Genomic DNA, 23067 nt, shown 5'->3' with positions numbered 1-23067 from the left:
ATATATATATATATATATATATATATATATATATATATATATACACATAGATATATATGTAATTGCACATACACACACAGAGATATGTATAAGAAGATACATATGTAGAGGGTGCACACAATACAGAACAGCCACTATGCCTAGAGTTGCCACCTTACCAAATGGACACGGTATGAGCCACCCATACAAATGACTATTGTTGCCTGCAACATATACCCACAGAGAGGTCAAAGGATATAACACCACACACAGGTTTGCATACATGGGAAAGCTTTATTTGTGTACTATTACAGTTGTATATACCATGTCATATAGCTGCTTAGACTCTGAAATACATATAAACAGACTAATGCAACTGTCAAACAGATAAATTAATACAGTATTCTGGAAAGGATTACATATGTTGCTGTCCATGCCAAGGCCTTCAAGTAGTACAACAGTAAAAACAGACTGGGCCACAGGATAGCAATCAATCAACAGTAAGTAATGCAGATGTATAGTCCAGCAGCCTCTATCTACACTCTGTACACAATCACTAGGGGGTAAATACCTCAGTTGACACAATGGGATGTATCTGTTACATAACAAGGCATAACTGAAACCATCACAATCACACTGACAAACAGAACAGTCTGTATGGCAGGAAGCAGTAGGCCTGCATTTACCCAAGGTGAATTGTATAGTAATGTGCATCCAGATACCTTAAGGCAGCTTACCACTGATACCCCCACATGTTGTAACAGCCTAAGTTAGTTATGGTGCACCACCCCCCATAGACTGACATACAGGGACATATACCACTAATACATACACTGGCCTCTGGACTGCATAAGGGCAGACATGTACTGTGCAGATGAAGCCCACACATATATGGACCCAACCCCACAATATGTGTGGGGGCCACAACAGCAGTGGAATGATGGCAGGAATGGCAGCATGGCATACTCACAGGCCACTACATAACAACCCCTGACAGCATGTCATATGGACAAAGCCTGGTATGTAGGTAGAAGACAGAGGTCCATATATGAAATAGTGTTGTCATACACTAAGCAAGTCGCTGATGTTACAGGATAGTCTGCAACATACCTTTAGTCAGGAATATGAAGTCAGAAACACAAATGGATGTAGCCATGTACTGATAGCACTCAACACACACACAGCCAGTGATATATCTGACAAAAGACCTGTCTGGAAGACAGGCAAAACATAACAGGCACACCTCTGACCATCAAGTGGATAGGCACACAGTTGAGAGCTATGCAGACGGACTGCAGTCCGTGTTAAACTAGTATGTACACACAGGCCCTGTAACACTGGTGCTATACAATGCATACAACAACAGTACTCACACTCTCTGCTTGTAGTTCTGGAACCTCATACAAATAAGTAGCTGGCCTGAGTGTCCAAGTCCTCTTGTAAGAGGTATTGCTACCTGCTGTCTGTAACACTGCTGCCCACACACAGGAAGGATGTCCACCATACAGGAAAGGTACAGGGACCACGCCCATATGATGTAGGGATTTATAGTAGTGGGTTGTCATGACAGTGGTAATTGGAAGTACTATACAGCTGGTAGCATGCAGGTAGCAAGTGGAGGACACTGATTGGTGCAGAGGCCATCACCTGATTATGTGCATCACCCACAAAAGCCATGCTGCAATCTATTCCAGGCAGCTCAATCCATTTACTGGAGAGAGAGAGAGAGAGAGAGAGAGAGATGCAGAGAAATAAAGTGAAAGAGAAAAATAACTGTAAACATACAACTGCTCCTGAACTGCAACAACAACAACAGAAAATACAACAAAGGAAGCAGGAGAAGGAGTGAAAAAAAACAACTACCTCCTACAAGGATACTATCCACAAGAGACCTCATCTCCATAACAGGTATGTGAAGAATATATGCATGTAATTGACTGTAGTTCCCGGTCCATAATACTGGGGTAGATGATGTTGAATGATATACATGTGCCAATGGGTGTTGCTGTTGCAATGATCTTCAGCTGAACAATTGCTATGGACATTAGAGTCTGTCCCTGTGGGTAGTGGGCCATACCCATCAACTGTGTAGAGCAGCACCAACTGAAAAGATGTATGCCAATATAGTATGTGGTGTGTAATGGAAGGGATGTATATTACTATGGCCAATAGCTGGTGGTGGAAGTAATGCCATAATGATGGACACATGGGTTTCATAGCCCACCACTTGCAGGACACTCAAGTTAACCTGTATTGTAGCATGCTGGAATGCCATAGTAATCTGGCCCTACACATACCACCATAATGTAAGGCTGTGTCCATATGTGGAACCTGTCTGTGCTGTAGTAAGGCAGAACAGTGCAGAGGTGCAGGAAGGTGTTTTGAGATTGTGGACCTGATGTCTGAATGTACCCCATATATAGGTATGTATATGTATATATATATATATATATATATATATATATATATATATATATATATGTGTGTGTGTGTGTGTATGTGTGTATATATATATATATATATATATTTGTAATATATATATATATATATATATATATATATATATATATATATATATATACACATTATGTCCACAGATATACCGATATCCATATGTAGACATATATAAACACATATATACAACATCATATATATCAACACATATATAGATATATATCTATATGCACATGTCTACATATATACAAACACACACACACACACACACACACACACACACACACACATATGCATGTAAATACATGTCCCCTATATTACCACCACAGTGCTGCATGCTATGTGCGAGGGAACAGCACACATAGAAATACACAGAGATATATACAGCTGACAGTATGTGCAACATGGACAGGTATGTCACATGTGAACCCCTTGTTGGGACCTCATTGCCCTTGTTTGTGAAGTAGGGAATGGGAATATGAGGAAGTATGGCAGGTATAGTTGTGAATGTGGTCCGGGTTGGTAGATATAGAGGACAGCTTACAGGGGTGGTATATGACACATGTGGTGGGTAAACACCTTGGATGGTGTGTGTGGTCTGCGATGTAGAAGCCCCATGGGCTCCAATATGGACACAATTGGAAGAAGCCTCCCACCCACTGCTACTCACAACAGCAGTCCATGTCCCGAAGGTGCCTGGCCTGGAGGCTGAGCAGGAGGAGCATGTGGACCCTGTGAATGTGTACTGGGTGCCTTAAGGTGATGTAGCACATCCCACATGTGTCTGTGTAGCCTGCTATAGAACAGACCCTGGACCTGACCTCGGGGTACAGGATCATGTCTGTGTATGCCCCCCGGGGGGGGGACAACATCCCCTGAGGTGGTTCCACCTGAAGGTAGTGCTGGACCAGTACATGAGGAGGCCCCAGGGTGGGTCCCACATGTGATGTGGCCTGGTAACATGGGCAAATGAGTTTGGAGAGGTGGTTCTGCTGGCAAATATGCCCTACACATGCTATTGTGTCACTGTTATAGAACATATGCGGGTAGTAATAGTCTACACAATCCCGGAACATGTACAACAGCATGCATAGATATCCCCAATATCACAGAATGTCAGATGTGCAGCAATCACATAGCAAGCACATTGCAGGCATATATGGAACCATAGTGGCCCTGACAATGGCATGCAGATGAATAGTCCATAACAGGCCAGCAATGATAGTGTCCACACAGGGGACATGGCTACAAACACATAGCACAAAGTGTGGTACAATACAATATCTGTACCACTGGTAGGTAAGCTGTAGCCATACCTATTGAGTTGTGTGTACAGTTTGTTGTTACTGATATGGTGGGGGGATGACAGAGATGTGTATTAAGAACTGTGGTAACCTTGCTGTATGAGTTGCTCATACCTGTTTCCATCTTTATGTCTTTAAGGCAAGATATCACATGGATGGCTCCCTTCTTACTCAGCTGCTAAAAATGAAATAGTACTAAACTATCAAATCCAGCACTACCCTGTCCTGTTTGGCCAGGCCACAAATGAGCAGCAGGAGTGGACCAACCTGTGGAATGACTTAGTCCACAGGGTCAGTGATGCCGGACTGCACAACCACAGTTATGAGCAGGTCCAGCATCATTGTTCTGACCTGCTTTTCAATGCCCGTCAGCATGCTGCTGCAGTCAGCGGGGGATAACCTTGCAATGGGGGGTGGCCATGCCATCCACCCCCCGATACGTGTTGAGGAGCTCCTTGCCAGCCTCATGGCACCTGCCCATCCCCACAGGCAACAATTGCCAGACACCATTGTGGAGGTGGGTGCTACCCACACACCAGCTGAGGATTGTGCAGGTAAGGCCACAGGGCACATCAGTAGACCACTGTTGCATATGCATCTGTACAGGTAGATCATGCATATCTGACATGTCATATATATATATATATATATATATATATATATATATATATATATATATATATATATATAGTTTGTTGCTGCATAGTAGTAATAAACAGATGTGCATACATGGTAGTATTGTGGACATGTACTGTTGATGTACTGTAATGCTGTACCCACCCTGTAGCAATGCCACAGGTGTGGCCACTGACTTCACATCTCTCACCCTCTTATGTAGGTTCCTCCGGTATACCACCAAGGCAGCAGCCTGTAGCTGGTGAGTATGGTTTAAGTTAATGCTTGCCATTACAAGAGGCATGTAATGGCTATGGTATATTCTATGCACACATCTAACACACCTACCCAGAATGCATGCTATACATGTGCATGTATTGTTGTTGTTAAATGCACAGCATCACAGTGGTGACTATGATGGGGTATTGGAAGGGTATGTCAGACACCTACAAGATAACTAACATTCTGTCATTGTGGAATGTGTCCACAGGGATTAACATAATGGTGGGAGACATGGCCTACAGTAGGGACATGTGTGAAACATCACCCGTATACAGTGCAACAACAGTGTGTACACAAGTAGTACAATGGCAACTGTTACAGATTTACACTATGGCATAACGTATTACTGTGGTCCACATTATTAGCTGGGACTAGGCTGTAACACATGGTGTTCAGTATATGGGACACTGCAAACTGACGCATGTGTAGGTTCATAGGTTCATAGGTTGGTACTAGGCTATAGGGCCTATGGCCTATACAAGCCTAGCCATAACAATTCCCTGGCTATTTCTTTCCACACTATTTACTTAGCTGAAAATACACCAAAAATTCAAAGGAGTCAAGTAGTAGGATGAAAGAAAATGTTCATTTAATACATCCGTTCTGGTACCTCGGCAATTCGCCTTCAGTGGAACAAATAGCCATACAAACTCATCCTATTATATACACACATCAATTAATTCCTCATTATTCATTAACCCTTAAAGTTCCAACCATCCTAATATGCACAAAATACACTTTTACTAACCAATAAATATAAGTTAAATACAGTCATTACAAAAATATTAACTGTATACATTTATTAATACAAAAAAGCTAAACTGTATGAAACATAAATTAGTTCAAAATTTAAATTAGACTAAAGTGCTTAGCAAAATTCATAGGTTCATAGGTTGGTACTAGGCTATCAGCCCTAGGGCCTATACAAGCCTAGCCATAACAATTCCCTGGCTATTTTTTCCCACATTATTTACTTTCCTGGACCCCTGTCTAGCAGGGCGACTGACGTGATCCCTGTGGTGAATTTCCTTTCTCCCATCCAAACGTCAAGGTTCCTCTTGAAGAGGTCCAAAGAGGCACTCTGCTTGACATGTATGGGCAATCTATTCCAGAGTCTGGGGAGTCTCTGGGTCAGGAACCTATCCCTCCAGCATGTTTTGTTTATTGTGATGACAAGGTTTAGATCCCTGGAGCATGTAGCTCTGAGGGATTGGGATTTCTTTAAGTGTAGCATGTCCAACAGCTCTGGGTTTGACATGGCCTTGTATGTTAAGCAGAGATCGCCTCTGAGTAGACGATATGCGACAGAGTATAGCTGGAGTTTTTTAAGGCGGTCAGCGTAGGGCATCTGCTTTAGGCCTGTGATTCTTTTAGTGAGGTATTTCTGAGGCCTTTCCAGTTGTTGCAGATGTCTTGAGAGGTACATACCAAATGGGGCGTTGTATTCTATAATGGGTCTAATGAGGGATGAGTACAGTGGGACAATGACCTCCTTTGTTCGGGATGAAAAGCCCTTTGTGATGAGGTGTGCCACATAGAAGGATTTCCTGACTGTTGTGGCGATGTGGTTATCGAAGGTGAGACCACTGTCCACCTGTGTCCCTAAGTCTCTTATCACACTTTCTGTGTTTAGTGTACTGCCACCTATATGGTAATTCATGGATACATGTTTTTTTCCCAAAGGGGATAACAATACATTTCTTGGCATTGAGCTTGAGCCCATGGCTCTGGCACCAAGCATCTGTTTCTGTAAGGCCCTTTTCTAGAGTATCCACATCATTTGGGAATTCAATAATGGCTCCCAGTTTGCAGTCATCTGCAAACTTTGTTAGCCAGAGTCCCTTAGTGTTGACCTGTACTTCAGAGAAGTAGATGCCAAACAAGAGCGGCCCCAGGACTGAACCCTGAGGTATTCCACTTGTCACTTGTCTGGAGCTGGATTTGGAGTCGGCTACTTTTACAGTGTGGGTTCTATCAGTAAGCCATTTAGCAACCCATTGGGTGACATAGGGATTAATACCCAACTTAGTAAGTTTATCTATGATTCCAGAGTTGGGGATGGTGTCAAAGGCCTTGGCAAGGTCTAGATAGGCTGTGTGGACCACCTTACCCTTGTCCATGGCTCTGGAGACTGATTCAAAGAAGTCAATCAGGTTCAGGAGACAAGATCGGCCCTTCACAAACCCAAACTGGGTGGGGTCCAGTGTTTGAAGGTTGCCAATGTCTTTGTTTATAAGTTCCATGATAATACGCTCCATGGCCTTGCAGATAAGGCTTGTCAGACTGATGGGACGGTAGTTTCCAGGATCCAAGGTGGATCCCCCCTTGTGGATTGGGATAACGGTAGCTCTGAACCACTCAGTGGGCACGAAACCTGAGGTGAGGCTATGATTAAACATGACACTTAGGTGAGGTGCCAGTTCATATTGTAGTTCATGTAGTACACAGGCCGGATGTCAGCTGGTCCCACGGATGCTGTATTCTTGGCTTTAGAGTGCGTTTGTACCTGTGTGGCCGTTATTACTGGAATTTGGCAATCTTCGGTATTGAGATGGGCCATTTAGGGGTGAGAGGGGCGTGAAGTTGGCACTGAATCAATCTGCCAGGATATTGGCAATATCCTTTGGATCAGTATATTTATTGCCATTCTGTTTTAGCTCAGAGCAGATCTGAGCATTGCCATTTAGATTCTTGACATAGTTATAGAATGCTTTGTGGTTGTCTTTGGAATCTTTGGCAATTTTATTTTCATAACTAACTTTGGAGGATTTTATGAGGCATCTCAGTTTCTTACTGAGGCTAGTAAGGGAGTTTTTTGCATCCTGGGATTTTCCTCTTTTCTGCAAAAGTTTCTTCCTTTTGTTGTAAAGTTTGTTTATGGCAGGGGACCACCAGATTGGCTTCCTTTTTTGGATGAGAGCATTTTGGTTCTATTTGGGATGGCACGATTCATGCATGAGTGGATGTGCTTGTACAGTGCCTTAGTGTAGGATTCAGCTGTTGAACTTTCAGTTCCCATCTGCATGGGTGTCGTGAAGTTTGTCACTTCTGACTTGAGTAGCATGAAGTTGGCTTTGGAGAAGTTTTTTATGGTGGTTTCTTTACTGGGGGGTGGGGGTGGGATGTGGATGTTAAGGGTGATTAGCTTATGGTCAGACCTGACTAACGAGGGGGTGACCATAGGTATGGAGCATTGGTTTGCCATGTTGGTAATGACCAGGTCTAGGATATTGGAGCCCCTGGTGGGACTATGGATTAGTTGATCCAGGGCTTTGGAATTTATGAATTCCAAGAACCGTTAGCATAAAGGTGTTGGGACATGAGTAGTTTTCCCAGTTAATGGCAGGGTAGTTAAAATCACCCAGTATTAGGGTGTTTGGTTCTATCTTAATATTTTCCAGTATGTTTAAAAAGGTGTAGTGAGAATCTTGGGGTATGGTGGGGGATCTGTAGCAAGCTACAATTTGGATTGCAGTCTTACCTAGTGTTAGTTGCACTTGGAGAATTTCAGACACATTGTGTTGGCCAACTAGCCTGGTGGTGTGAATATCCTTGGTGAATATTGACACTCCTCCACCTTTAGTGTTTTGGTCCTGGTTTGGTGGCCGAAAAGTGTGGTAAGAGTTGTAGCCTGGTATTGAGAGAGTATAAATGACACTGAACTCATACTATCAAACCACTATCTAGATTCATTCCTCTGGGGTATAGAATATGGTACCCTAAAATCATTTTATGTTCTAACCTACTTAATTCAGTCTTAAAGCTACCTGCACAAAAATATGGTCTCGCCAATACACTATAAAAAAAGCTAAGCACTTTAGTCTAAAAAAATTGTATTTTGTGCATATCAGGATGATTGGAACTTTAAGGGTTAATGAATAATGAGGAATTAATTGATGTGTGTATATAATAGGATGAGTTTGTATGGTTATTTGTTCCACTGAAGGCGAATTGCTGAGGTACCAGGACGGATGTATTAAATGAACATTTTCTTTCATCCTACTACTTGACTCCTTTGAATTTTTGGTGTATTTTCAGCTGTTGGTGTTGGAATTGGATTTTATGTTTTTGCTACGGAGAATTTTTCTGAAAGGAGTCAAGCTGGTGAGAACCTTTTATTTGCTGAACTGCTGAAGGAAAGAGAGCATAAATTGGCTGCTTCTGACTTGTGGTCAGTGAGTATTGGTGAGTTATATTCAGAGGAGTTCCTTCATTTGGAATGTTTAATGGCTAAAGAAGTGACTATTTTCTATGATTCTAAATTATTGGAAAAATATGTGGCTCTTAATATTACCCCTAGGGGTTTGCGCATTGATAAGCTAGCAGCTGGTGGTTTTGGTGAAGAGGAAAATGACCTACTATTAGAGTGGAGGCAGGCTGCACAGGAATGCTCGCTAAACTGGTTGAGAATTCTTATTAAAAGAAACGACAGGACTATTGAAAATTTGCGCAAGAAAATTGTTCATTTACAACAGGAACTGATGAGTAAAACTTCATCTAATGTTTTTCAGTCCAACTTTAAAAACATCAATGAAAAAATTGTTAAAGTCGAAAATTATGTCATGAGTCAGAAAAAGACAAAATTAAATAGAGACATAAAAGATTTTGAAAGAAATGAAGTGTATAATTGGCCACGGAGGGGGTGTCGTTTTCAGCCGAAGCATAGGAGACGTACTACCAGAAGTAAGGATGCATTGTCCTGTTCATCGGTTGAGACTGGTGGAAATCGCAAGAGCGTATCCTTTGATGATGTTGCTTCAGATGTTTCTAATGGAGGTGGTGTGGAGAACTGGAGGGGAGAACAGACTGTTCGGAAATCCCATTCGAGCATGCAAACACGGTCTGGAAGAAACGAAGGGAAGGCAAATGTTACCACCGCCATTCCGCCCTTTTCAAAAAACATGAAGTAAGTTTTTTATGGCCTTTTGAACTGTCGACATCATGTAACTTTAGACATTTTATTGATGCCAGACTGGAAGAAACTAATGAAGATAGGACTAATGACATTTATTTAGAAAGTGCCGCAGATGTTTTGGATCATGTGATTGATTCTTTAGTACAAACTGACCAATTTTGCTGTAATAATGTTAATGTGGTAAACCTTTCTGGTTTGGTTTTGTCTGATGACATGATTAGTTTGCTTTCTAAAGGCACTAAATTCGTGCCGACTAAGTTACCTCAGTTGGCTGATGTATTATTGGACGTTCGGAAGTTCGTCAGCAAACTAAATTTGAGAGTGTTTTTTTCTGAGCGTGGATGTATTTCTAAAGTTGAAACAGAGAGTGATATTCAGCCAGAGGATGACTTATTGAATTTAAGCATTTATGACTATGATGACAGTTTTCTTAATGAAAATGTAACTGATGATATTGTTGGTGATGATGTCAACCCATGTGGGGATGAAGGTTATGGAGGGGGTTATGGGTATATTGATGTACCCAGCTTTTCGAGTGACAGCACATTCATTCCTCCCAAATGTTGTGCGGCTATACATGCGTTCGAACATGAGGTTGTTCCAGTATTGAAAAAGCATTTAAGGTTTTTTGTAGACAAAATAGGACATTTAATCTTAATAAATGTGAATGGATGGCTTTAAAAGAACTGAGAACTAAGTTAGATAGGATTACGGTAAAGCCAGAAGACAAAGGGGGCAATTGGGTGATTATGGATACTGATAAATATGACAATATTATCGGTACCTTGCTGAGAGAACATACATATGTTAAACTGGATAGTAACCCCCTACAATTGTATTCAGATGAACCCTGTGAACTATTGGAAAAAGGTGAAAGGTTAGGGTTTTTTACTAGCCAGGATGTTAGAAAATTAATAGTTAAACAACCTTGTCACCCATATATTTATATTATCCCCAAAATACATAAAAGCATGATGGATCCGCCAGGAAGACCCATTATTTCTGGTATAGGTTCCTTTGTTGAAAGAGTGAATAAGTTTTTGGATTTTCATTTTAAAAAATATCTTTCTAGAGTTTGTTCTCATGTTAAAAACACTGAAGAGGTATGTCATGCATTACGTGGGGTAGAGTGGAACGAAGACTTCTATTGGGCGACTGTTGATGTACCATCTTTGTACACTAATATCAATAAAAGATGGGGCATGGAGGCCATGAGTAAAATGATGGGTGAAGGACCACGCACCATGTTTTTGATGTGTTTATTGGAGTTTAGCTTGACACATAATTATTTTATGTGGAAGAAAGACTTCTTTCTACAAGTTAAGGGTACTGCTATGGGGGCAGCTTTTGCCCCTACTTATGCAGTAATTTATATGGGTGAATTTGAAAAAGAATTTATGTTTCAAAATAGTTTTTTGTGAATAATGTTGTCTTTTACAGATGTTATATTGATGATTTGATTGTTGTTTGTAGGGGAGACATTATTTTGTTTGACATGTTCATGGAAGATCTGAATGGTAACACTCATGGGTTGAAATTTATTGCACAGACTTCTCAAAACAACATACCATTTTTGGATGTAGAGTTTTATATAGGAAAGGATAATTTGGTTCAACATAAACCCTTTAGGAAACCAACAGCGGTTAGCAACTTTTTGCATGCAAGTAGTATGCACCCTCCCCATCTAGTAAAGGCTCTACCGGAAGGGGAATTTAAGAGAATTTTAAGGAACACCTCGGATCCGGATTTATGGGATGAAGCCTGTGATGAAGTTTTCACTAGGCTTTCATCCAGAGGATATGAAAAGGCTGTACTTTCTAAGATTAAAAATAGGTTTTGTGGAGCTACAGTTTCAAGATGGGGAGGTTATAAGTATCATTGCAGTCAATCATCTATTATATCTATGCAGGAAGATATATTTTTGTATCTAGATATTCTATTTTTTCAGTGGTAGTTGAAAATATTCTTAGGGATTTGTGGCATGTTGTCTGTGATGATATACATTTTGGACATTTGTTCCCTAAGCGTATTATTTTTTCATATGGTAGGTATAATAACTTGAAAGAACTACTGAATAGAAAATTGGAATATCCAACTGACAGTAATGTTGGCATGTGAAGTTGTGGCCGCTGTTTGGTTTGTCATAAAGTTAAGAACTTGCATGGAATGAGAATAAATGGTAAAAGGTATATAGCCTTTGAGAAGTTTGATTGTTTGTCGTCTGGGGTCATTTATATTTTGGGGTGTGACTGCGTCATACCCCGATGGTACATTGGACAAACCACCAGGAAGGTTAAGGTGTGCATTCTGGAACATTTGGGGGACATTAGGAGGGGCAATATGGATAGTCCTGTAGCATCTCATTTTATTAACATACATAATGGTAACACAGATGGGTTTTTTTATAGTGTATTGGTGAGACCACATTTTTGTGTAGGTAGCTTTAAGACTGAATTAAGTAGGTTAGAACATAAAATGATTTTAGGGTACCATACTCTATACCCCAGAGGAATGAATCTAGATAGTGGTTTGATAGTATGAGTTCAGTGTCATTTATACTCTCTCAATTTTGCTAAGAACTTTAGTCTAATTTAAATTTTGAACTAATTTATGTTTCATACAGTTTAGCTTTTTTGTATTAATAAATGTATACAGTTAATATTTTTGTAATGAATGTATTTAACTTATATTTATTGGTTAGTAAAAGTGTATTTTATGCATATTAGGATGGTTGGAACTTTAAGGGTTAATGAATAATGAGTAATTAATTGATGTGTGTATATATAATAGGATGAGTTTGTATGGTTATTTGTTCCACTGAAGGCGAATTGCCGAGGTACCAGGACGGATGTATTAAATGAACATTTTCTTTCATCCTACTACTTGACTCCTTTGAATTTTTGGTGTATTTTCAGCTGTTGGTGTTTGGAGTTGGATTTTATGTTTTTGCCACACTATTTACTTCCCTGGACCCCTGTCTAGCAGGGCGACTGACGTGATCCCTGGGGTGAATTTCGTTTCTCCCATCCAATCATCAAGGTTCCTTTTGAAGAGGGCCAAAGAGGTGTTCTGCTTGACATGTATGGGCAGTCTATTCCAGAGTCTGGTGAGTCTCTGGGTCAGAAACCTGTCCTCCAGCATGTTTTGTCTTTTCAGAAGACAAGGTTTAGATCCCTGGAGAGTGTGGCTCTGAGGGATTGGGATTTCTTTAAGTGTAGCATGTCCAACAGCTCTGGGTCTGACATGGCCTTGTATGTTAAGTAGAGATCGCCTCTGAGTAGACGATATGCGACAGAGTATAGCAGGAGTTATTTAAGGTGATCAGCATAGGGCATCTGCTTTAGGCCTATGATTCTTTTATTGAGGTATTTCTGTGGCCTTTCCAGTTGTTGCAGGTGTCTTGAGAGGTACATACCAAACGGGGCATTGTATTCTTTAATGGGTCTGATGAGGGATGAGTACAGTGGGACAATGACCTCCTTTTTTCTGGATGAAAAGCTCTTAGTAATGAGGTGTGCCACACAGAAGGATTTCCTGACTGTTGTGGCAATGTGGTTATCGAAGGTGAGACCACTGTCCACCTGTGTCCCAAAGTCTCTTATCACACTGTAGGCCTTACATGTCAAGCATCTGCAAAAAGGCTGAAGGTGGGGAGGGGGTGTCAGCATGACACACCAGTGCACTGCAGCAGGGATCCTAAGGATGCTAAGAATGGCTGTATCTGCACACAGTCTGGTTCAGAAACTGTGGCAGACATAACCCCCACAGCAATAGTGATGGCAGTGTGTGAACACCAAGGGATATGCACATGAGTAGACCTTGCAATCATGCAGATTTTGGAGGACATGTGTAGGGCAGACTGAACATACACTGGCAAATGCAGATGGCCCATGCTAGTATACCCCTGCCAGGAGTAGTGACTGCTGTAGTACACATAACAATAGGTGCAACAAACCATCATGATAAGGGTGTGCACACACATGCACACAAGGAGTGTATGCATCGCGGTCAGCATCCGCACACCTAACACATTCCGTAGACATTGCATCTGAATATATAGGACATATGTCATATATCGGGCTCATGTACTGTTAATATATGTGGTGATGTGGTCCCATGGCAGATCAAGGAAGGGTGCATCATATCAATAAGGGTTTGTACACTCCCCATAGCCATGGTATGGTCTGACGGTTGTCATTGTAATAGTATTTGATTGGTCATACATGGTCCGCTGATGCTGAGATCTGTAAACCAGACATCAAGCATTCACAAATGGCATCTGTCCACATATCATCCCAGGTATGTGTTACTGAAAAACATAGGGGCTGTGAGCATTAGAGCTGACATAACTGACACAGTACTACACATTCAGCAATGGTTTGTACACCTGTGAAGTTTGGTGCATAGTACATGGCAGGGTGCAGAACAGGTGCACAGCAATACTGTGTACATAGGTGCAGTGGTATCCAGAGGAAGGGCTATCACCTACTAGCACAGCACATCCATCACACACATGTATACTGTTGCTAGCATGGATTGACTATAGCTGCACTGCATGCTGTTGTGTACCATATGTTATGCATGTTGACAGATGGGTAATAGGAGGACTGTGTGTACTATCTTTGTGCAACCTCAGCTGTGTGTGTGTGTGTGTGTGTGTGTGTGTGTGTGTGTGTGTGTGTGTGTGTGTGTGTGTGTGTGTCGGTGGGTGGTTATTTTGTCTGTAGGGTCACTCTGGTGAAGTGGAGGGAGGTTGATGCATGTAGGATGCATGTGTGTGTGTGTTTGTGTGGGTGTCCATGTATACACATGTGATTATGGGGTTATTCATACAGCAGTACTTCCCTTTGGGATTGTTCAGTACATGGACATGGACTGGCACACGACACACCAGGAATACTTGTCATGCATGTAATCACAGGACAGCTGATAGTATAATAAGGTCTGTAGCATGGAACATGCATCAGGACGGAAGGTAGACACCATGTATACCCTTAATATCACATTCAGCAGAGAGGTGTCCGACAATCCACGTATGCAGCACTACAGAAGCATTGGGGAATTACTAAACAACACCAGGGAGTGTATCCATATATTACAGTTGTCATATGACAGGTCGACTGAGCAGCATATCTGGCATGTACTGAGCAATACTTACACATGACACTCCAGTGCATGAGATTATGGAGTGAACATAGTAGCCCCTCACATATAGGGGCCATGCTCACGATGTCAGGACATACACAGGGTGAACACTGAATGACAGCTGTGAGACCATGTAAAACCACTCCACTCAGGTCAGGGAGGTAATGGAGCAACAGGTCTTGTGTTGTGATCACTTTTCTAGGCATTTAGAGGAATGATACGTTAATGAGTGGTATTAATGAGTGTATGTTACCAAGTGTGATGCAGGATGGAGAACACATGGGAATAAATGTGGGACTGTCTGTAAAGTCACGGACAGGTAGGTATTAAGATGGTGGTGTGTGTGTGTGTGTGTGTGTGTGTGTGTGTGTGTGTGTGTGTGTGTGTGTGTGTGTGTGTGTGTGTGTGTGTGTGTGTGTGCGTAGTGTTATGCAATGCTCTACAGGTCTTAAAGTGCATTTCTTGTTTTCCCCCACAGTTGGCGAGGTGGGTCAGGGTCCCTCCTGCATGCGATCTGATGTTGGTACCCATACAGACACCAAAGATGATGATAGTACTATTGAGGCACAGGTGGGGTTGTCAGGGGCCGAAACAGCGCCATCATTTGACATCCCCTTTTAGTCACCTCAACCCCACACACAGTTTCAATGCCTATACATACCCTATCACCAGTGGCCATAGCGGAGGGACAACTGCAGGTTGGTGGCAGTGCACAGGAGAGTGTGGTAACCATGCCTACTGTGTCTAGTCACAGCAGGCATAGCCAGATGTCCGGCAGGGCACCACATAGGCAGATGTCCCAGGGTGCTCATGGTAGGGCCGCAGGTCATCATGCCCCTGGCAGATGTGCCACAACTGGTACCACCAGGTGCATATGTTTCAGGCTGTCATGGCAACCCATATGGAATGTTACACCAGACAGGGCCTGAGGCTGCAGAGGGCTGCTCTCACATCTGCAAGCGACAACTTCCATGAACTGTCTGGTGCCATCCGTGCTTGTACCGAGCTCATGGATAGATAGTTTGGTGAGATGATAGGCCTCATCGACCATGGTTTGTCCATGCTTGAACATGGGGTGGGAGTGCGGCGCTGGCTGCATGGACATTGGCCAACAACACCAACAGCTGGCAGTCAACGTGGATTTGCTAGGACACCAAGGTGCTCCCGTAGTGGCAGTACCAGCCCTGACACTGTGGGGGGTGCTTTCCACACCATGCCACAGCTGGCCACGACCACGTGGTCTTGGCCATTCCCAGGAGGGACCTGGTTCCAGCAGACATCTGTCATCATCAGAGGAGAGTAGCACATTGAGGCCTGTACCCGGATGTGCCCATGGAACCCCTGGCAGGCACAGTCCACATGTTTGTGGCCAGAGGCAGTGAACTGCACACCATGCCAGGTATGGTCTGCAGCTGTCCATAAACACCTGTGTAGGGCAGCCACATGGCAGAACTGTGTGCATGCATACCCATACACTATACAAACACACCTAGGGGAACCCCATACCTACACACGCCACATCACCATGCCCAGTTCACCTCATTACACCCCTCACCCACACACATGGTGTCAAATGTATGGTCCACCCTCAGCCTCTGGCAAACCAAGAACACACCTTGTGCATATGATGATACCTGTTCCACACCCTGTCATCCATAATATTGATGCAGGGACAGACTAATATGGTTCTGATGCACACGGTAGCTGTACTACAGTGTACCAAAGTACTGCAGTGTAACATGTTGTTAGGAGTAAAGTTTAATGCATACATGTCAGGTAGTGTAGCCATCCAGCAATGATGCTGTTAGTAACACTGGTTGATTTTGGTCTCCATAATGTTATCCATTTGTGTTGTAGGTATACATGTGTCAGCAGGAGGATGGTCTGCAGTCATATTCCACAAGGGGTATGGCACTGTAGTGACACCATGGCTGTGACATATCTGGGGTACAGTTGAACACATGTCACAGATTTGTATAACAGTTATTGCCTGTGCCACATGGACAGGTGTCCCGCTGGGATGTGTATAATCTGCAACCTGATGTAGACCCATCCACATGCACGCACACTCTTACTTGGCAACACTGGGACTAGACCCCTACCTTAGTGTGTAGTGCTACTGAAGTGTGTGGCTTTCATTGCACACACCACACAGTGTTTAGGGGGAAGTATGTTCCAGGTTACATGTTACATGCAGAACATTCCCAGACATGTACAGTATGCTAATGGGGCATATAATGGTTGTATATGGACAATACATAGTGTGACATACCATCACATACAAATCAACAGACACATAACAGGCAGACACATGTCCAACAGACCTGAGCCTATTGCTGCTAACTAACTTGACAGTGTGTACAATGTGTTACAGGTATGCTGCAGACAGCACATACATAACTGGGCTGGATTGTGCTATCAGTCACCTGTATGGTTGATGGTGACAGTGGTCACCATAAAGTGGTACATAGGACATATACCAGGTGTACCTTGGTGTAATGACAGCGTACACAGCACCCACATCCCCCAGTGGATATTATACTCCCTGAAACCCATGATGACACTCTGACATACCCACCATCACACATTGCCCACAACTGCGATACAACAGATTGTCTATCCCAACAGTGGTACTACAGGGATATGCATCTAATGCACATGCTACAGGCATAGTAGGGTGTTGCATTGTCATGCCGCACCTATGGGCAGCAACAACACTATCTGTACTACTGTGTGGCAATCGGTATTGTAATAGGAGTATGTGGCCTCAGAATACTGTACCCTACAAATATATGGGCATGCACACATGCATGCACTTTTCCGGAACTCAGTGCGTATCCCATGCCTATCAACCCATCTGTACAACACTGTTGTGCTGGTACTGCAAGGCTTGTGTAGCCGGTAGGGAGAGGTGCGTAACAGGGTACATGTAATGCCATATAGCAGCAGCCACAACTAACTATAGCAATCAGTGTTGTGGTGTTTGTGAAGGCCCTCATGGAATTCCCAAGTACAGGTGTACTAACACACAGGCACTGCTATCCTCAGTAATGCACATGTACATATGTGTCAGTACTGGGATGCATTGCTGCAGGTGGTCATAGCTGTGTACCTAGCTATTGTCCATGGAGAGATGGGCTGTGTAGGGGATGTGTGTACAGTGGTATCCTGCCACCTTCCATGTGGCAGCAGGTAATCTATCAACAGACACCACTGTGGTGACCTCAGGGTGAGAGTGACATGCATCAGCCAATCCTCTGAGTGCCTCCTGCACATGGCCACTGAGGTGATCAAGTTGACATGTATGCAACATGTATTACAACACATGGTTAGTGTCTGTGATGGAGACCTGTACCCAAACATGTTCTGTTGACTGTGGTAGTGTAGTGGAGGTACCTGTGGCATGTGGTGTGTACAGGGTGTTGTCTTCTATATGTACCAGTTCTTACACAGCTGGGCAGACATGTCAGTGTCAATCAAGCATAGGTTGCCTCTACATATCGCAGTTGGATACCTGCCATCTTCACATCTGTACAGGGACTGACAGTCATCAGCTTGGCAAGTAGCTATGCAGTAGGATGAATGTGTTGACAGATAGACATTTGACAACAATATGTATGCCATAACTACATGTTGGAAGCCATCACTAACATGTGCTGTACAAACAGCAGTCTACATTTACATTCCACATGTCAGATCATTAGCCAGTAGGGGATATATACTGTGACACAGCTCACATACCAGGGACACAACAGGGAGGCCTCAGAGTCCAGCTATGCCTGCAGGTGTGCCTGTTGTCAGTACTTCATTTAGCACTCTACTCTTGCCTGGGAAAGCACTGTCAACAGTAGTACCACCATGATATACTATATGCCAGTGTGACAGCATGTACCCTGGGCTACTACACCTGTATGTAACACATTCACATGGATAACAGTGCTGTACAGGCCTCATATACTTGTGTGTCCCAGATATGACACTCACACCCCTTGCTACTGTAATGACAGCACATAGGTGCATGTATTGTACACGGCATTACATACACATATTACTGATGTCATTACCCTGCTATGTTATCAGACTGGGTGGTGAGAACTGGTTACTAGGGCTAAGCCATGCTTAGCAGGTATCAACATTGCTTCAATATAACAGCGAAGCTGATTTTCACACTGGTAAGCAAAACCTACACTGTGTAAGTGCCCGTACGTTTACCCATAGCTTAGCACCGCTTAGCTTCACCCAAACCCATGCAAACGCGCTTAAAGCTGCTCAAAACTGCCTTAACCACTCTGTATCCGACAGCCCTTGTTCTGTCCAGCAACAAAATGAACAGCCCTTGCAGGTCTAAAACCCAGGACCCTGTACACTACAGTCACAACATTTAACCACTATGCCATGACCACTGTGAAGAGAGCTGTTGTTTTTCCAATATATCTGTCAGTACACATATTGATTAGTATTGAATAACTGCCTTTACTTCCACAATTGTGTAGTACTTGTTATTAATATGACTGTTGCATCACATGTGTTGTTTTATCATAATGTACACATATCAGATACATACGGTGAGATATATCTGGGAAGATATACACAACCGTGATGTTTACACATGACAGGAATATGGATATATACATATACATATGCTGATATATGTCTACATGTACATACAAATGTATATTCGTACATATGTCTGTATACACATCTGTATAGTGCAGCATATATATGGCCATGTGTAGATCTCTTTGGATATGTATATATATATATATATATATATATATATATATATATATATATATATATACATATATATATATATATATATATATATATATATATATATATATACATATAGATATATGTATATATAGTTATATATGTATGCACATCCTATGTGTACAGATATGCCTATTTATGTAGCTATATATGCAGATATCTATAACTATATGTGCATACATATCTATTCTGATATACCTATTACTGTCGATATATATGTAGATATCCATAAGTATATGTATATATGTATCTATATCTGTATATGTGTAGACATATATTGCTGTGTATATGTATATATTTGAGTGTTTATATATATATATATATATATATATATATATATATATATATATATATATATATATCTTCTTCTTCTTCTTCTTTTGGCTGCTCCCGTCAGGGGTCGCCACAGCAGATCAACTTTTTCCATGTGTTCCTGTCCTCAGCATCCTTCTCTGTCACACCAACCACCTGCATGTCCTTTCTCACCACATCCATAAACCTTATCTTAGGCCTTCCTCTTTTCCTGTTACCTGGCAGCTTCATCCTTAGCATATTTTTCCCAATATACTCTGCATCCCTCCTCAGCACATATCCAAACCAACGTAATCTTGCCTCTCTGGCTTTGTCTCCAAACCTTCCAACCTGGGCTGACCCTGTAATATACTTATTCCTAATCCTGTCCATCCTCGTCACACCCAGTGCAAATTTTAACATCTTCAACTCTGCCATGTCAAGCTGTGACTGCCGCCTTTTTTTCAGTGCCACTGTCTCCAACCCATATAACATAGCTGGTCTCACTACATCTATATATATATATATATATATATATATATATATATATATATATATATATATATATATATATATCATAGGTTCATAGGTTTATACTAGGCTATCTGCCCTGGGGCAATTACAAGCCTAGCCCGATTTTGTTTGGCTTACGTCACCCCTTGATTTGAATATACTGTGCCCTTTTTAAGGTTTAGTTTACTGTGCCTCTGTCTAATAGTGACACAGAAGTAATCCCCGGGACAAACCTACGATCCCCCATCCACTCATCAAGATTCTTCTTGAAGAGAGTCAGTGAGGTGCTCTGCCTAACATGAATTGGAATTCTATTCCAGAGCGAAGGGAGCCTCTGGGTTATGAATCTGTCCCTCCAGCAAGTTCTATTTATTTCTGTGCTGAGGTTTAAGTCCCTCGAGCGTGTGGCTCTAAGGAATTTAGATTTACTGAGGTGGAGCATGTCCATTAATTCTGGATTGGACATAGCTTTATATGTCAGGCATAGATCGCCTCGAAGTAGGCGGTATGCAACTGAGTAGAGCTGGAGTTTTTTTAACCGAGCAGCATATGGCATCTGCTTGAGTCCCTTGATCCTCTTGGTGAGGTACTTTTGGGGTCTTTCTAATTGCTGCAGGTGTCGGGTAAGGTACATCCCAAAAGGGGCATTATATTCTATGATAGGCCTGATGAGGGATGAATAAAGGGACACGATTACCTCTCTTGATGTAGATGTGAATCCTTTCATGATGAGGTGGGCTATGTAGAAGGCATTTCTAACCACTTTGGCAATGTGGTTGTCAAAGGAGAGATTGCTATCAACTTGGGTCCCCAGATCCCTAATTACTTTCTCTGTACTTAATGGGTTACTGCCTATGTGGTAATTTGTGGGCACATTGTTTTTGCCAAAGGGTATGACTATACACTTTTTGGCATTTAGCTTTAGACCATGGCTCTGGCACCAGTTATCCGTCTCTGTGAGACCTTTTTGAAGGATGTTTGTGTCAGCTGGAGAGTCGATTATGGCACCCAGTTTGCAGTCATCTGTGAACTTGGTGAGCCATAGTCCTACCACGTTGGCCTGTACCTCGGAAAAGTATATACCGAACAAGAGCGGTCCCAGGACAGAACCTTGTGGGACCCCACTTGTGACTGGTTTCGAGTCTGACATGGCCCCAGCAACTCTCACTCTGTGGGTTCTGTCTTTGAGCCAGTTTGCGACCCATCTTGTGACATAGGGGTTTATATTTAAGCTGGATAGCTTATCTATGATGCCCGAGTGGGGTATTGTGTCAAATGCCTTTGCTAGGTCCAGATAGGCTGTGTGGACTACCTTCCCTTCATCTATGGCTTTGGTGACTGTTTCAAAGAAGTCGACCAGGTTCAAAAGGCAGGATCTGCCCTTGACGAAGCTGAATTGGGTAGGATCTAGTGTCTGTAGGTCCCCAATGTCTTTGTTTATGAGCTCCATGATGATCCTCTCCATAGCCTTGCAGACTAGGCTAGTCAGGCTTATGGGGCGATAGTTTCCAGGGTCCGTAGAGGCTCCACCTTTGTGGAGTGGGACCACTGTTGCTGCACGCCATTCTGTGGGCACATATCCTGTAGTGAGGCTGAGATTGTACAGCTGTTTTATTTGAGGGTTAGTTCTTCTTGGAGTTCATGTAGGGCCAACCTGGGGCCATCTGGTCCCATGGAAGCAGTGTTTTTGCTTTGGAGAGGCAGCCTTCACCTGAGCATCAGAGATGTTTGGGAGGCAGCCCTCTGCTGGGAAGATACTTGCTCTTTTGGGGGAGTTTGCACTGAACCTATCTGCCAGGATATTGGCGATGTCTGTGGGTTCAGTGTATTTTTGTCGTTTAGAATCAACTCAGAACAAGTCTGGGAGTTGCATCCCAGGTTCATAACATAACTGAAAAAGCCTTATGATTGTCTTTAGTGTCCTGTGCAATTTTCTCTCGAAGCTGGCCTTGGAGGATTTTATGAGGGATCGTAATTTTTGCTAGTACTGATCAGAGCTGCCTTCCCTATTAGGGATTTTGCTCTATCATGTAGTAGCTTCCTCCTTCTGTTGTACAGTTTATTTATGGCTGGGGTCCACCAGACTGGGCCTGCCTTTGGATGATTGGGTCTTGGTTTTGTTTGGGATAGCATGATCCATGCATTCCTGGAGATGTCCGTAGAATGCGTTTATATAGGATTCTGCAGTTTGGGCCGTAGTTTCCACTGGCCCTGGGGCCTTGAAGGATTCCACTTCAGTTTTGAGAAGTGAGAAGTTCGCTTTTGAGAAGTTTTTCACTGTGGTTTTCTGGGTTGGGGGTGGGGTCGGGATGTGGTTATCCAGTGAAATTAATTTATGGTCTGATCTTACCAATGAGGGATATACTTCTGGTATGCAGCATAGAGTACCCATGTTGGTAATGATCAGGTCTAGTATGTTATCCCCTCTTGTGGGAGTGGTGACTAGTTGTTCCATAGCATTTGAGTTTATAATTTCCAGGAACCTTTGGGCTAAGGTGCTGGGGCTTGAGTAGTGCTCCCAGTCTATGTTTGGGTAGTTGAAGTTGCCCAATATAATGATGTTCGGAGAGATCTTCATGTTCTCCAATGTTTTCAGGAAAGCCGAGTGGGATTCCTGACTTTGAGAGGGTGGTCTGTAGGATGCTATAAACTGAAAAGCAGTCTTGCCTACTGTTAGTTGCACATGGATGATCTCCGATACTTCGTGCAATGCCACTAACCTGGAGGTGTGGATATCCTTTATAAATATGGAAACCCCTCCTTTTGTGGTTCGGTCCGGGTTTTGGGGCCGAAAAG

This window comes from Protopterus annectens, chromosome 2.part0, assembly GCF_019279795.1.
Source record: "Protopterus annectens isolate FY-2018-M chromosome 2.part0, PAN1.0, whole genome shotgun sequence".
Classification (NCBI taxonomy): Eukaryota; Metazoa; Chordata; order Ceratodontiformes; family Protopteridae; genus Protopterus; species Protopterus annectens.
Note: the sequence above shows the minus strand (reverse complement) of the source record.